Consider the following 13,248-nt stretch of genomic DNA (forward strand, 5'->3'; position numbering starts at 1 on the left):
AATACACATTTTGAGATACTGTGGCCAGTCTGCCTGAAGCGATACGCCACTAGTTGTGTATCTTAAGAGAAACATCGTTACTCTTGCCAGCGGTTTCTTGACTTTGAAGATGTGGTTATACTGGTGACGAGATATTGGCTACCCTAAGAGAGTCACTGTGTTTCCTGCCAGTTGCTCATCCAAATACACATTTTTTAGATACTCTTTCCAGTCTGCCTGATAGCTACGCCACTAGTTGTGTATCTTAAGAGAAACATCGTTACTCTTGCCAGCGGTTTCTTGACTTTTAAGCTGTGATTATACTGGTGACGAGATATTGGCTACCCTAAGAGAGTCACAGTGTTTCGTGCCAGTTGCTCACCCAAATACACATTTTTTAGATACTGTTTCCAGTGTGCCTGAAGCGATACGCCACTAGTTGTGTATCTTAAGAGAAACATCGTTACTTTTGAAAGGGGTTTCTAGAAGTTGCTGATTTGATTCTGCTGACGACGAAGCATTGGCTACCTCAAGAGAGTCATAGAGATTCCTGCCAGTTCTTCACCCAAATACACATATTTTAGATACTCTTTCCAGTCTGCCTGATAGCTACGCCAGTAGTTGTGTATCTTAAGAGTCATTGTAACTTTTGCCAGGGGTTTCTTGAAGTTGCTGATGTGATTATGCTGGTGACGAGGCATTGGCTACCCTATGAGTGTCATAGTGATTCCTGCTAGTTGCTCACCCAAATACACATTTTTTTGATACTTTGGCCAGTCTGCCTCAAGTGACACCCCACTAGCTGTGTATCTTATGAGAAGCTTTGTTACCTTTGCAAGCTGTTTCCTGAAGTTGGTGATGGGATTATGTTGGTGACGAGGCATTGGCTACCTTAAGAGAGTCATAGTGCTTCCTGCCAGTTGCTCACCCAAATACACATTTTGAGATACTGTGGCCAGTCTGCCTGAAGCGATACGCCACTAGTTGTGTATCTTAAGAGAAACATCGTTACTCTTGCCAGCGGTTTCTTGACTTTGAAGATGTGGTTATACTGGTGACGAGATATTGGCTACCCTAAGAGAGTCACAGTGTTTCCTGCCAGTTGCTCATCCAAATACATATTTTTTAGATACTCTTTCCAGTCTGCCTGATAGATACGCCACTAGTTGTGTATCTTAAGAGAAACATCGTTACTCTTGCCAGCGGTTTCTTGACTTTTAAGCTGTGATTGTACTGGTGACGAGATATTGGCTACCCTAAGAGAGTCACAGTGTTTCGTGCCAGTTGCTCACCCAAATACACATTTTTTAGATACTGTTTCCAGTGTGCCTGAAGCGATACGCCACTAGTTGTGTATCTTAAGAGAAACATCGTTACTTTTGAAAGGGGTTTCTAGAAGTTGCTGATTTGATTCTGCTGGTGACGAGGCATTGGCTACCTCAAGAGAGTCATAGAGATTCCTGCCAGTTCTTCACACAAATACACATTTTTTAGATACTCTTTCCAGTCTGCCTGATAGCTACGCCACTAGTTGTGTATCTTAAGAGTCATTGTAACTTTTGCCAGGGGTTTCTTGAAGTTGCTGATGTGATTATGCTGGTGACGAGGCATTGGCTACCCTATGAGTGTCATAGTGATTCCTGCTAGTTGCTCACCCAAATACACATTTTTTGATACTTTGGCCAGTCTGCCTCAAGTGACACCCCACTAGCTGTGTATCTTATGAGAAGCTTCGTTACCTTTGCAAGCGGTTTCTTGAAGTTGGTGATGGGATTATGTTGGTGACGAGGCATTGGCTACCTTAAGAGAGTCATAGTGCTTCCTGCCAGTTGCTCACCCAAATACACATTTTGAGATACTGTGGCCAGTCTGCCTGAAGCGATACGCCACTAGTTGTGTATCTTAAGAGAAACATCGTTACTCTTGCCAGCGGTTTCTTGACTTTGAAGCTGTGATTATACTGGTGACGAGATATTGGCTACCCTAAGAGAGTCACAGTGTTTCGTGCCAGTTGCTCACCCAAATACACATTTTTTAGATACTGTTTCCAGTGTGCCTGAAGCGATACGCCACTAGTTGTGTATCTTAAGAGAAACATCGTTACTTTTGCCAGGGGTTTCTAGAAGTTACTGATTTGATTCTGCTGGTGACGAGGCATTGGCTACCTCAAGAGAGTCATAGAGATTCCAGCCAGTTCTTCACCCAAATACACATTTTTTAGATACTCTTTCCAGTCTGCCTGATAGCTACGCCACTAGTTGTGTATCTTAAGAGTCATTGTAACTTTTGCCAGGGGTTTCTTGAAGTTGCTGATGTGATTATGCTGGTGACGAGGCATTGTCTACCCTATGTGTGTCATAGTGATTCCTGCTAGTTGCTCACCCAAATACACATTTATTTGATACTTTGGCCAGTCTGCCACAAGTAACACCCCACTAGCTGCGTATCTTATGAGAAGCTTCGTTACCTTTGCAAGCGGTTTCTTGAAGTTGGTGATGGGATTATGTTGGTGACGAAGCATTGGCTACCTTAAGAGAGTCATAGTGCTTCCTGCCAGTTGCTCACCCAAATACACATTTTGAGATACTGTGGCCAGTATGCCTGAAGCGATACGCCACTAGTTGTGTATCTTAAGAGAAACATCGTTACTCTTGCCAGCGGTTTCTTGACTTTGAGGATGTGATTATACTGGTGACGAGATATTGGTTACCCTAAGAGAGTCACAGTGCTTCGTGCCAGTTGCTCACCCAAATACACATTTTTTAGATACTGTTTCCAGTGTGCCTGAAGCGATACGCCACTAGTTGTGTATCTTAAGAGAAACATCGTTACTTTTGAAAGGGGTTTCTAGAAGTTGCTGATTTGATTCTGCTGGTGACGAGGCATTGGCTACCTCAAGAGAGTCATAGAGATTCCTGCCAGTTCTTCACCCAAATACAAATTTTTTAGATACTCTTTCCAGTCTGCCTGATAGCTACGCCACTAGTTGTATATCTTAAGAGTCATTGTAACTTTTGCCAGGGGTTTCTTGAAGTTGCTGATGTGATTATGCTGGTGACGAGGCATTGGCTACCCTATGAGTGTCATAGTGATTCCTGCTAGTTGCTCACCCAAATACACATTTTTTTGGTACTTTGGCCAGTCTGCCACAAGTAACACCCCACTAGCTGCGTATCTTATGAGAAGCTTCGTTACCTTTGCAAGCGGTTTCTTGAAGTTGGTGATGGGATTATGTTGGTGACGAGGCATTGGCTACCTTAAGAGAGTCATAGTGCTTCCTGCCAGTTGCTCACCCAAATACACATTTTGAGATACTGTGGCCAGTCTGCCTGAAGCGATACGCCACTAGTTGTGTATCTTAAGAGAAACATCGTTACTCTTGCCAGCGGTTTCTTGACTTTGAAGCTGTGATTATACTGGTGACGAGATATTGGCTACCCTAAGAGAGTCACAGTGTTTCGTGCCAGTTGCTCACCCAAATACACATTTTTTAGATACTGTTTCCAGTGTGCCCGAATCGATACGCCACTAGTTGTGTATCTTAAGAGAAACATCGTTACTCTTGCCAGCGGTTTCTTGACTTTGAAGATGTGATTATACTGGTGACGAGATATTAGCTACCCTAAGAGAGTCACAGTGTTTCCTGCCAGTTGCTCATCCAAATACACATTTTTTAGATACTCTTTCCAGTCTGCCTGATAGCTACGCCACTAGTTGTGTATCTTAAGAGAAACATCGTTACTCTTGCCAGCGGTTTCTTGACTTTGAAGATGTGATTATACTGGTGACGAGATATTGGTTACCCTAAGAGAGTCACAGTGTTACGTGCCAGTTGCTCACCCAAATACACATTTTTTAGATACTGTTTCCAGTGTGCCTGAAGCGATAAGCCACTAGTTGTGTATCTTAAGAGAAACATCGTTACTTTTGAAAGGGGTTTCTAGAAGTTGCTGATTTGATTCTGCTGGTGACGAGGCATTGGCTACCTCAAAAGAGTCATAGAGATTCCTGCCAGTTCTTCACCCAAATACACATTTTTTAGATACTCTTTCCAGTCTGCCTGATAGCTACGCCACTATTTGTGTATCTTAAGAGTCATTGTAACTTTTGCCAGGGCTTTCTTGAAGTTGCTGATGTGATTATGCTGGTGACGAGGCATTGGCTACCCTATGAGTGTCATAGTGATTCCTGCTAGTTGCTCACCCAAATACACATTTTTTTGATACTTTGGCCAGTCTGCCTCAAGTGACACCCCACTAGCTGTGTATCTTATGAGAAGCTTCGTTACCTTTGCAAGCGGTTTCTTGAAGTTGGTGATGGGATTATGTTGGTGACGAGGCATTGGCTACCTTAAGAGAGTCATAGTGCTTCCTGCCAGTTGCTCACCCAAATACACATTTTGAGATACTGTGGCCAGTCTGCCTGAAGCGATACGCCACTGGTTGTGTATCTTAAGAGAAACATCGTTACTTTTGCCAGGGGTTTCTAGAAGTTACTGATTTGATTCTGCTGGTGACGAGGCATTGGCTACCTCAAGAGAGTCATAGAGATTCCAGCCAGTTCTTCACCCAAATACACATTTTTTAGATACTCTTTCCAGTCTGCCTGATAGCTACGCCACTAGTTGTGTATCTTAAGAGTCATTGTAACTTTTGCCAGGGGTTTCTTGAAGTTGCTGATGTGATTATGCTGGTGACGAGGCATTGTCTACCCTATGTGTGTCATAGTGATTCCTGCTAGTTGCTCACCCAAATACACATTTATTTGATACTTTGGCCAGTCTGCCACAAGTAACACCCCACTAGCTGCGTATCTTATGAGAAGCTTCGTTACCTTTGCAAGCGGTTTCTTGAAGTTGGTGATGGGATTATGTTGGTGACGAAGCATTGGCTACCTTAAGAGAGTCATAGTGCTTCCTGCCAGTTGCTCACCCAAATACACATTTTGAGATACTGTGGCCAGTATGCCTGAAGCGATACGCCACTAGTTGTGTATCTTAAGAGAAACATCGTTACTCTTGCCAGCGGTTTCTTGACTTTGAGGATGTGATTATACTGGTGACGAGATATTGGTTACCCTAAGAGAGTCACAGTGCTTCGTGCCAGTTGCTCACCCAAATACACATTTTTTAGATACTGTTTCCAGTGTGCCTGAAGCGATACGCCACTAGTTGTGTATCTTAAGAGAAACATCGTTACTTTTGAAAGGGGTTTCTAGAAGTTGCTGATTTGATTCTGCTGGTGACGAGGCATTGGCTACCTCAAGAGAGTCATAGAGATTCCTGCCAGTTCTTCACCCAAATACAAATTTTTTAGATACTCTTTCCAGTCTGCCTGATAGCTACGCCACTAGTTGTATATCTTAAGAGTCATTGTAACTTTTGCCAGGGGTTTCTTGAAGTTGCTGATGTGATTATGCTGGTGACGAGGCATTGGCTACCCTATGAGTGTCATAGTGATTCCTGCTAGTTGCTCACCCAAATACACATTTTTTTGGTACTTTGGCCAGTCTGCCACAAGTAACACCCCACTAGCTGCGTATCTTATGAGAAGCTTCGTTACCTTTGCAAGCGGTTTCTTGAAGTTGGTGATGGGATTATGTTGGTGACGAGGCATTGGCTACCTTAAGAGAGTCATAGTGCTTCCTGCCAGTTGCTCACCCAAATACACATTTTGAGATACTGTGGCCAGTCTGCCTGAAGCGATACGCCACTAGTTGTGTATCTTAAGAGAAACATCGTTACTCTTGCCAGCGGTTTCTTGACTTTGAAGCTGTGATTATACTGGTGACGAGATATTGGCTACCCTAAGAGAGTCACAGTGTTTCGTGCCAGTTGCTCACCCAAATACACATTTTTTAGATACTGTTTCCAGTGTGCCCGAATCGATACGCCACTAGTTGTGTATCTTAAGAGAAACATCGTTACTCTTGCCAGCGGTTTCTTGACTTTGAAGATGTGATTATACTGGTGACGAGATATTAGCTACCCTAAGAGAGTCACAGTGTTTCCTGCCAGTTGCTCATCCAAATACACATTTTTTAGATACTCTTTCCAGTCTGCCTGATAGCTACGCCACTAGTTGTGTATCTTAAGAGAAACATCGTTACTCTTGCCAGCGGTTTCTTGACTTTGAAGATGTGATTATACTGGTGACGAGATATTGGTTACCCTAAGAGAGTCACAGTGTTACGTGCCAGTTGCTCACCCAAATACACATTTTTTAGATACTGTTTCCAGTGTGCCTGAAGCGATAAGCCACTAGTTGTGTATCTTAAGAGAAACATCGTTACTTTTGAAAGGGGTTTCTAGAAGTTGCTGATTTGATTCTGCTGGTGACGAGGCATTGGCTACCTCAAAAGAGTCATAGAGATTCCTGCCAGTTCTTCACCCAAATACACATTTTTTAGATACTCTTTCCAGTCTGCCTGATAGCTACGCCACTATTTGTGTATCTTAAGAGTCATTGTAACTTTTGCCAGGGCTTTCTTGAAGTTGCTGATGTGATTATGCTGGTGACGAGGCATTGGCTACCCTATGAGTGTCATAGTGATTCCTGCTAGTTGCTCACCCAAATACACATTTTTTTGATACTTTGGCCAGTCTGCCTCAAGTGACACCCCACTAGCTGTGTATCTTATGAGAAGCTTCGTTACCTTTGCAAGCGGTTTCTTGAAGTTGGTGATGGGATTATGTTGGTGACGAGGCATTGGCTACCTTAAGAGAGTCATAGTGCTTCCTGCCAGTTGCTCACCCAAATACACATTTTGAGATACTGTGGCCAGTCTGCCTGAAGCGATACGCCACTGGTTGTGTATCTTAAGAGAAACATCGTTACTCTTGCCAGCGGTTTCTTGACTTTTAAGCTGTGATTGTACTGGTGACGAGATATTGGCTACCCTAAGAGAGTCACAGTGTTTCGTGCCAGTTGCTCACCCAAATACACATTTTTTAGATACTGTTTCCAGTGTGCCTGAAGCGATACGCCACTAGTTGTGTATCTTAAGAGAAACATCGTTACTTTTGAAAGGGGTTTCTAGAAGTTGCTGATTTGATTCTGCTGGTGACGAGGCATTGGCTACCTCAAGAGAGTCATAGAGATTCCTGCCAGTTCTTCACACAAATACACATTTTTTAGATACTCTTTCCAGTCTGCCTGATAGCTACGCCACTAGTTGTGTATCTTAAGAGTCATTGTAACTTTTGCCAGGGGTTTCTTGAAGTTGCTGATGTGATTATGCTGGTGACGAGGCATTGGCTACCCTATGAGTGTCATAGTGATTCCTGCTAGTTGCTCACCCAAATACACATTTTTTGATACTTTGGCCAGTCTGCCTCAAGTGACACCCCACTAGCTGTGTATCTTATGAGAAGCTTCGTTACCTTTGCAAGCGGTTTCTTGAAGTTGGTGATGGGATTATGTTGGTGACGAGGCATTGGCTACCTTAAGAGAGTCATAGTGCTTCCTGCCAGTTGCTCACCCAAATTCACATTTTGAGATACTGTGGCCAGTCTGCCTGAAGCGATACGCCACTAGTTGTGTATCTTAAGAGAAACATCGTTACTCTTGCCAGCGGTTTCTTGACTTTGAAGCTGTGATTATACTGGTGACGAGATATTGGCTACCCTAAGAGAGTCACAGTGTTTCGTGCCAGTTGCTCACCCAAATACACATTTTTTAGATACTGTTTCCAGTGTGCCTGAAGCGATACGCCACTAGTTGTGTATCTTAAGAGAAACATCGTTACTTTTGCCAGGGGTTTCTAGAAGTTACTGATTTGATTCTGCTGGTGACGAGGCATTGGCTACCTCAAGAGAGTCATAGAGATTCCAGCCAGTTCTTCACCCAAATACACATTTTTTAGATACTCTTTCCAGTCTGCCTGATAGCTACGCCACTAGTTGTATATCTTAAGAGTCATTGTAACTTTTGCCAGGGGTTTCTTGAAGTTGCTGATGTGATTATGCTGGTGACGAGGCATTGGCTACCCTATGAGTGTCATAGTGATTCCTGCTAGTTGCTCACCCAAATACACATTTTTTTGATACTTTGGCCAGTCTGCCACAAGTAACACCCCACTAGCTGCGTATCTTATGAGAAGCTTCGTTACCTTTGCAAGCGGTTTCTTGAAGTTGGTGATGGGATTATGTTGGTGACGAGGCATTGGCTACCTTAAGAGAGTCATAGTGCTTCCTGCCAGTTGCTCACCCAAATACACATTTTGAGATACTGTGGCCAGTCTGCCTGAAGCGATACGCCACTAGTTGTGTATCTTAAGAGAAACATCGTTACTCTTGCCAGCGGTTTCTTGACTTTGAAGCTGTGATTATACTGGTGACGAGATATTGGCTACCCTAAGAGAGTCACAGTGTTTCGTGCCAGTTGCTCACCCAAATACACATTTTTTAGATACTGTTTCCAGTGTGCCCGAATCGATACGCCACTAGTTGTGTATCTTAAGAGAAACATCGTTACTCTTGCTAGCGGTTTCTTGACTTTGAAGATGTGATTATACTGGTGACGAGATATTAGCTACCCTAAGAGAGTCACAGTGTTTCCTGCCAGTTGCTCATCCAAATACACATATTTTAGATACTCTTTCCAGTCTGCCTGATAGCTACGCCACTAGTTGTGTATCTTAAGAGAAACATCGTTACTCTTGCCAGCGGTTTCTTGACTTTGAAGATGTGATTATACTGGTGACGAGATATTGGTTACCCTAAGAGAGTCACAGTGTTTCGTGCCAGTTGCTCCCCCAAATACACATTTTTTAGATACTGTTTCCAGTGTGCCTGAAGCGATAAGCCACTAGTTGTGTATCTTAAGACAAACATCGTTACTTTTGAAAGGGGTTTCTAGAAGTTGCTGATTTGATTCTGCTGGTGACGAGGCATTGGCTACCTCAAAAGAGTCATAGAGATTCCTGCCAGTTCTTCACCCAAATACACATTTTTTAGATACTCTTTCCAGTCTGCCTGATAGCTACGCCACTATTTGTGTATCTTAAGAGTCATTGTAACTTTTGCCAGGGCTTTCTTGAAGTTGCTGATGTGATTATGCTGGTGACGAGGCATTGGCTTCCCTATGAGTGTCATAGTGATTCCTGCTAGTTGCTCACCCAAATACACATTTTTTTGATACTTTGGCCAGTCTGCCTCAAGTGACACCCCACTAGCTGTGTATCTTATGAGAAGCTTCGTTACCTTTGCAAGCGGTTTCTTGAAGTTGGTGATGGGATTATGTTGGTGACGAGGCATTGGCTACCTTAAGAGAGTCATAGTGCTTCCTGCCAGTTGCTCACCCAAATACACATTTTGAGATACTGTGGCCAGTCTGCCTGAAGCGATACGCCACTAGTTGTGTATCTTAAGAGAAACATCGTTACTCTTGCCAGCGGTTTCTTGACTTTGAAGCTGTCATTATACTGGTGACGAGATATTGGCTACCCTAAGAGAGTCACAGTGTTTCGTGCCAGTTGCTCACCCAAATACACATTTTTTAGATACTGTTCCCAGTGTGCCTGAAGCGATACGCCACTAGTTGTGTATCTTACGAGAAACATCGTTACTTTTGCCAGGGGTTTCTAGAAGTTACTGATTTGATTCTGCTGGTGACGAGGCATTGGCTACCTCAAGAGAGTCATAGAGATTCCTGCCAGTTCTTCACCCAAATACACATTTTTTAGATACTCTTTCCAGTCTGCCTGATAGCTACGCCACTAGTTGTGTATCTTAAGAGTCATTGTAACTTTTGCCAGGGGTTTCTTGAAGTTGCTGATGTGATTATGCTGGTGACGAGGCATTGGCTACCCTATGAGTGTCATAGTGATTCCTGCTAGTTGCTCACCCAAATACACATTTTCTTGAAACTTTGGCCAGTCTGCCTCAAGTGGCACCCCACTAGCTGTGTATCTTATGAGAAGCTTCGTTACCTTTGCAAGCGGTTTCTTGAAGTTGGTGATGGGATTATGTTGGTGACGAGGCATTGGCTACCTTAAGAGACTCATAGTGCTTCCTGCCAGTTGCTCACCCAAATACACATTTTGAGATACTGTGGCCAGTCTGCCTGAAGCGATACGCCACTAGTTGTGTATCTTAAGAGAAACATCGTTACTCTTGCCAGCGGTTTCTTGACTTTGAAGCTGTGATTATACTGGTGACGAGATATTGGCTACCCTAAGAGAATCACAGTGTTTCGTGCCAGTTGCTCCCCCAAATACACATTTTTTAGATACTGTTTCCAGTGTGCCTGAAGCGATACGCCACTAGTTGTGTATCTTAAGAGAAACATCGTTACTTTTGCCAGGGGTTTCTAGAAGTTACTGATTTGATTCTGCTGGTGACGAGGCATTGGCTACCTCAAGAGAGTCATAGAGATTCCAGCCAGTTCTTCACCCAAATACACATTTTTTAGATACTCTTTCCAGTCTGCCTGATAGCTACGCCACTAGTTGTGTATCTTAAGAGTCATTGTAACTTTTGCCAGGGGATTCTTGAAGTTGCTGATGTGATTATGCTGGTGACGAGGCATTGGCTACCCTATGAGTGTCATAGTGATTCCTGCTAGTTGCTCACCCAAATACACATTTTTTTGATACTTTGGCCAGTCTGCCACAAGTAACACCCCACTAGCTGCGTATCTTATGAGAAGCTTCGTTACCTTTGCAAGCGGTTTCTTGAAGTTGGTGATGGGATTATGTTGGTGACGAAGCATTGGCTACCTTAAGAGAGTCATAGTGCTTCCTGCCAGTTGCTCACCCAAATACACATTTTGAGATACTGTGGCCAGTATGCCTGAAGCGATACGCCACTAGTTGTGTATCTTAAGAGAAACATCGTTACTCTTGCCAGCGGTTTCTTGACTTTGAGGATGTGATTATACTGGTGACGAGATATTGGTTACCCTAAGAGAGTCACAGTGCTTCGTGCCAGTTGCTCACCCAAATACACATTTTTTAGATACTGTTTCCAGTGTGCCTGAAGCGATACGCCACTAGTTGTGTATCTTAAGAGAAACATCGTTACTTTTGAAAGGGGTTTCTAGAAGTTGCTGATTTGATTCTGCTGGTGACGAGGCATTGGCTACCTCAAGAGAGTCATAGAGATTCCTGCCAGTTCTTCACCCAAATACAAATTTTTTAGATACTCTTTCCAGTCTGCCTGATAGCTACGCCACTAGTTGTATATCTTAAGAGTCATTGTAACTTTTGCCAGGGGTTTCTTGAAGTTGCTGATGTGATTATGCTGGTGACGAGGCATTGGCTACCCTAAGAGTGTCATAGTGATTCCTGCTAGTTGCTCACCCAAATACACATTTTTTTGATACTTTGGCCAGTCTGCCACAAGTAACACCCCACTAGCTGCGTATCTTATGAGAAGCTTCGTTACCTTTGCAAGCGGTTTCTTGAAGTTGGTGATGGGATTATGTTGGTGACGAGGCATTGGCTACCTTAAGAGAGTCATAGTGCTTCCTGCCAGTTGCTCACCCAAATACACATTTTGAGATACTGTGGCCAGTCTGCCTGAGGCGATACGCCACTAGTTGTGTATCTTAAGAGAAACATCGTTACTCTTGCCAGCGGTTTCTTGACTTTGAAGCTGTGATTATACTGGTGACGAGATATTGGCTACCCTAAGAGAGTCACAGTGTTTCGTGCCAGTTGCTCACCCAAATACACATTTTTTAGATACTGTTTCCAGTGTGCCCGAATCGATACGCCACTAGTTGTGTATCTTAAGAGAAACATCGTTACTCTTGCTAGCGGTTTCTTGACTTTGAAGATGTGATTATACTGGTGACGAGATATTAGCTACCCTAAGAGAGTCACAGTGTTTCCTGCCAGTTGCTCATCCAAATACACATATTTTAGATACTCTTTCCAGTCTGCCTGATAGCTACGCCACTAGTTGTGTATCTTAAGAGAAACATCGTTACTCTTGCCAGCGGTTTCTTGACTTTGAAGATGTGATTATACTGGTGACGAGATATTGGTTACCCTAAGAGAGTCACAGTGTTTCGTGCCAGTTGCTCCCCCAAATACACATTTTTTAGATACTGTTTCCAGTGTGCCTGAAGCGATAAGCCACTAGTTGTGTATCTTAAGACAAACATCGTTACTTTTGAAAGGGGTTTCTAGAAGTTGCTGATTTGATTCTGCTGGTGACGAGGCATTGGCTACCTCAAAAGAGTCATAGAGATTCCTGCCAGTTCTTCACCCAAATACACATTTTTTAGATACTCTTTCCAGTCTGCCTGATAGCTACGCCACTATTTGTGTATCTTAAGAGTCATTGTAACTTTTGCCAGGGCTTTCTTGAAGTTGCTGATGTGATTATGCTGGTGACGAGGCATTGGCTTCCCTATGAGTGTCATAGTGATTCCTGCTAGTTGCTCACCCAAATACACATTTTTTTGATACTTTGGCCAGTCTGCCTCAAGTGACACCCCACTAGCTGTGTATCTTATGAGAAGCTTCGTTACCTTTGCAAGCGGTTTCTTGAAGTTGGTGATGGGATTATGTTGGTGACGAGGCATTGGCTACCTTAAGAGAGTCATAGTGCTTCCTGCCAGTTGCTCACCCAAATACACATTTTGAGATACTGTGGCCAGTCTGCCTGAAGCGATACGCCACTAGTTGTGTATCTTAAGAGAAACATCGTTACTCTTGCCAGCGGTTTCTTGACTTTGAGGATGTGATTATACTGGTGACGAGATATTGGTTACCCTAAGAGAGTCACAGTGCTTCGTGCCAGTTGCTCACCCAAATACACATTTTTTAGATACTGTTTCCAGTGTGCCTGAAGCGATACGCCACTAGTTGTGTATCTTAAGAGAAACATCGTTACTTTTGAAAGGGGTTTCTAGAAGTTGCTGATTTGATTCTGCTGGTGACGAGGCATTGGCTACCTCAAGAGAGTCATAGAGATTCCTGCCAGTTCTTCACCCAAATACAAATTTTTTAGATACTCTTTCCAGTCTGCCTGATAGCTACGCCACTAGTTGTATATCTTAAGAGTCATTGTAACTTTTGCCAGGGGTTTCTTGAAGTTGCTGATGTGATTATGCTGGTGACGAGGCATTGGCTACCCTAAGAGTGTCATAGTGATTCCTGCTAGTTGCTCACCCAAATACACATTTTTTTGATACTTTGGCCAGTCTGCCACAAGTAACACCCCACTAGCTGCGTATCTTATGAGAAGCTTCGTTACCTTTGCAAGCGGTTTCTTGAAGTTGGTGATGGGATTATGTTGGTGACGAGGCATTGGCTACC

The sequence above is a fragment of the Schistocerca nitens genome, chromosome 3 (genome assembly GCF_023898315.1).
Source record: "Schistocerca nitens isolate TAMUIC-IGC-003100 chromosome 3, iqSchNite1.1, whole genome shotgun sequence".
Taxonomy (NCBI): Eukaryota; Metazoa; Arthropoda; class Insecta; order Orthoptera; family Acrididae; genus Schistocerca; species Schistocerca nitens.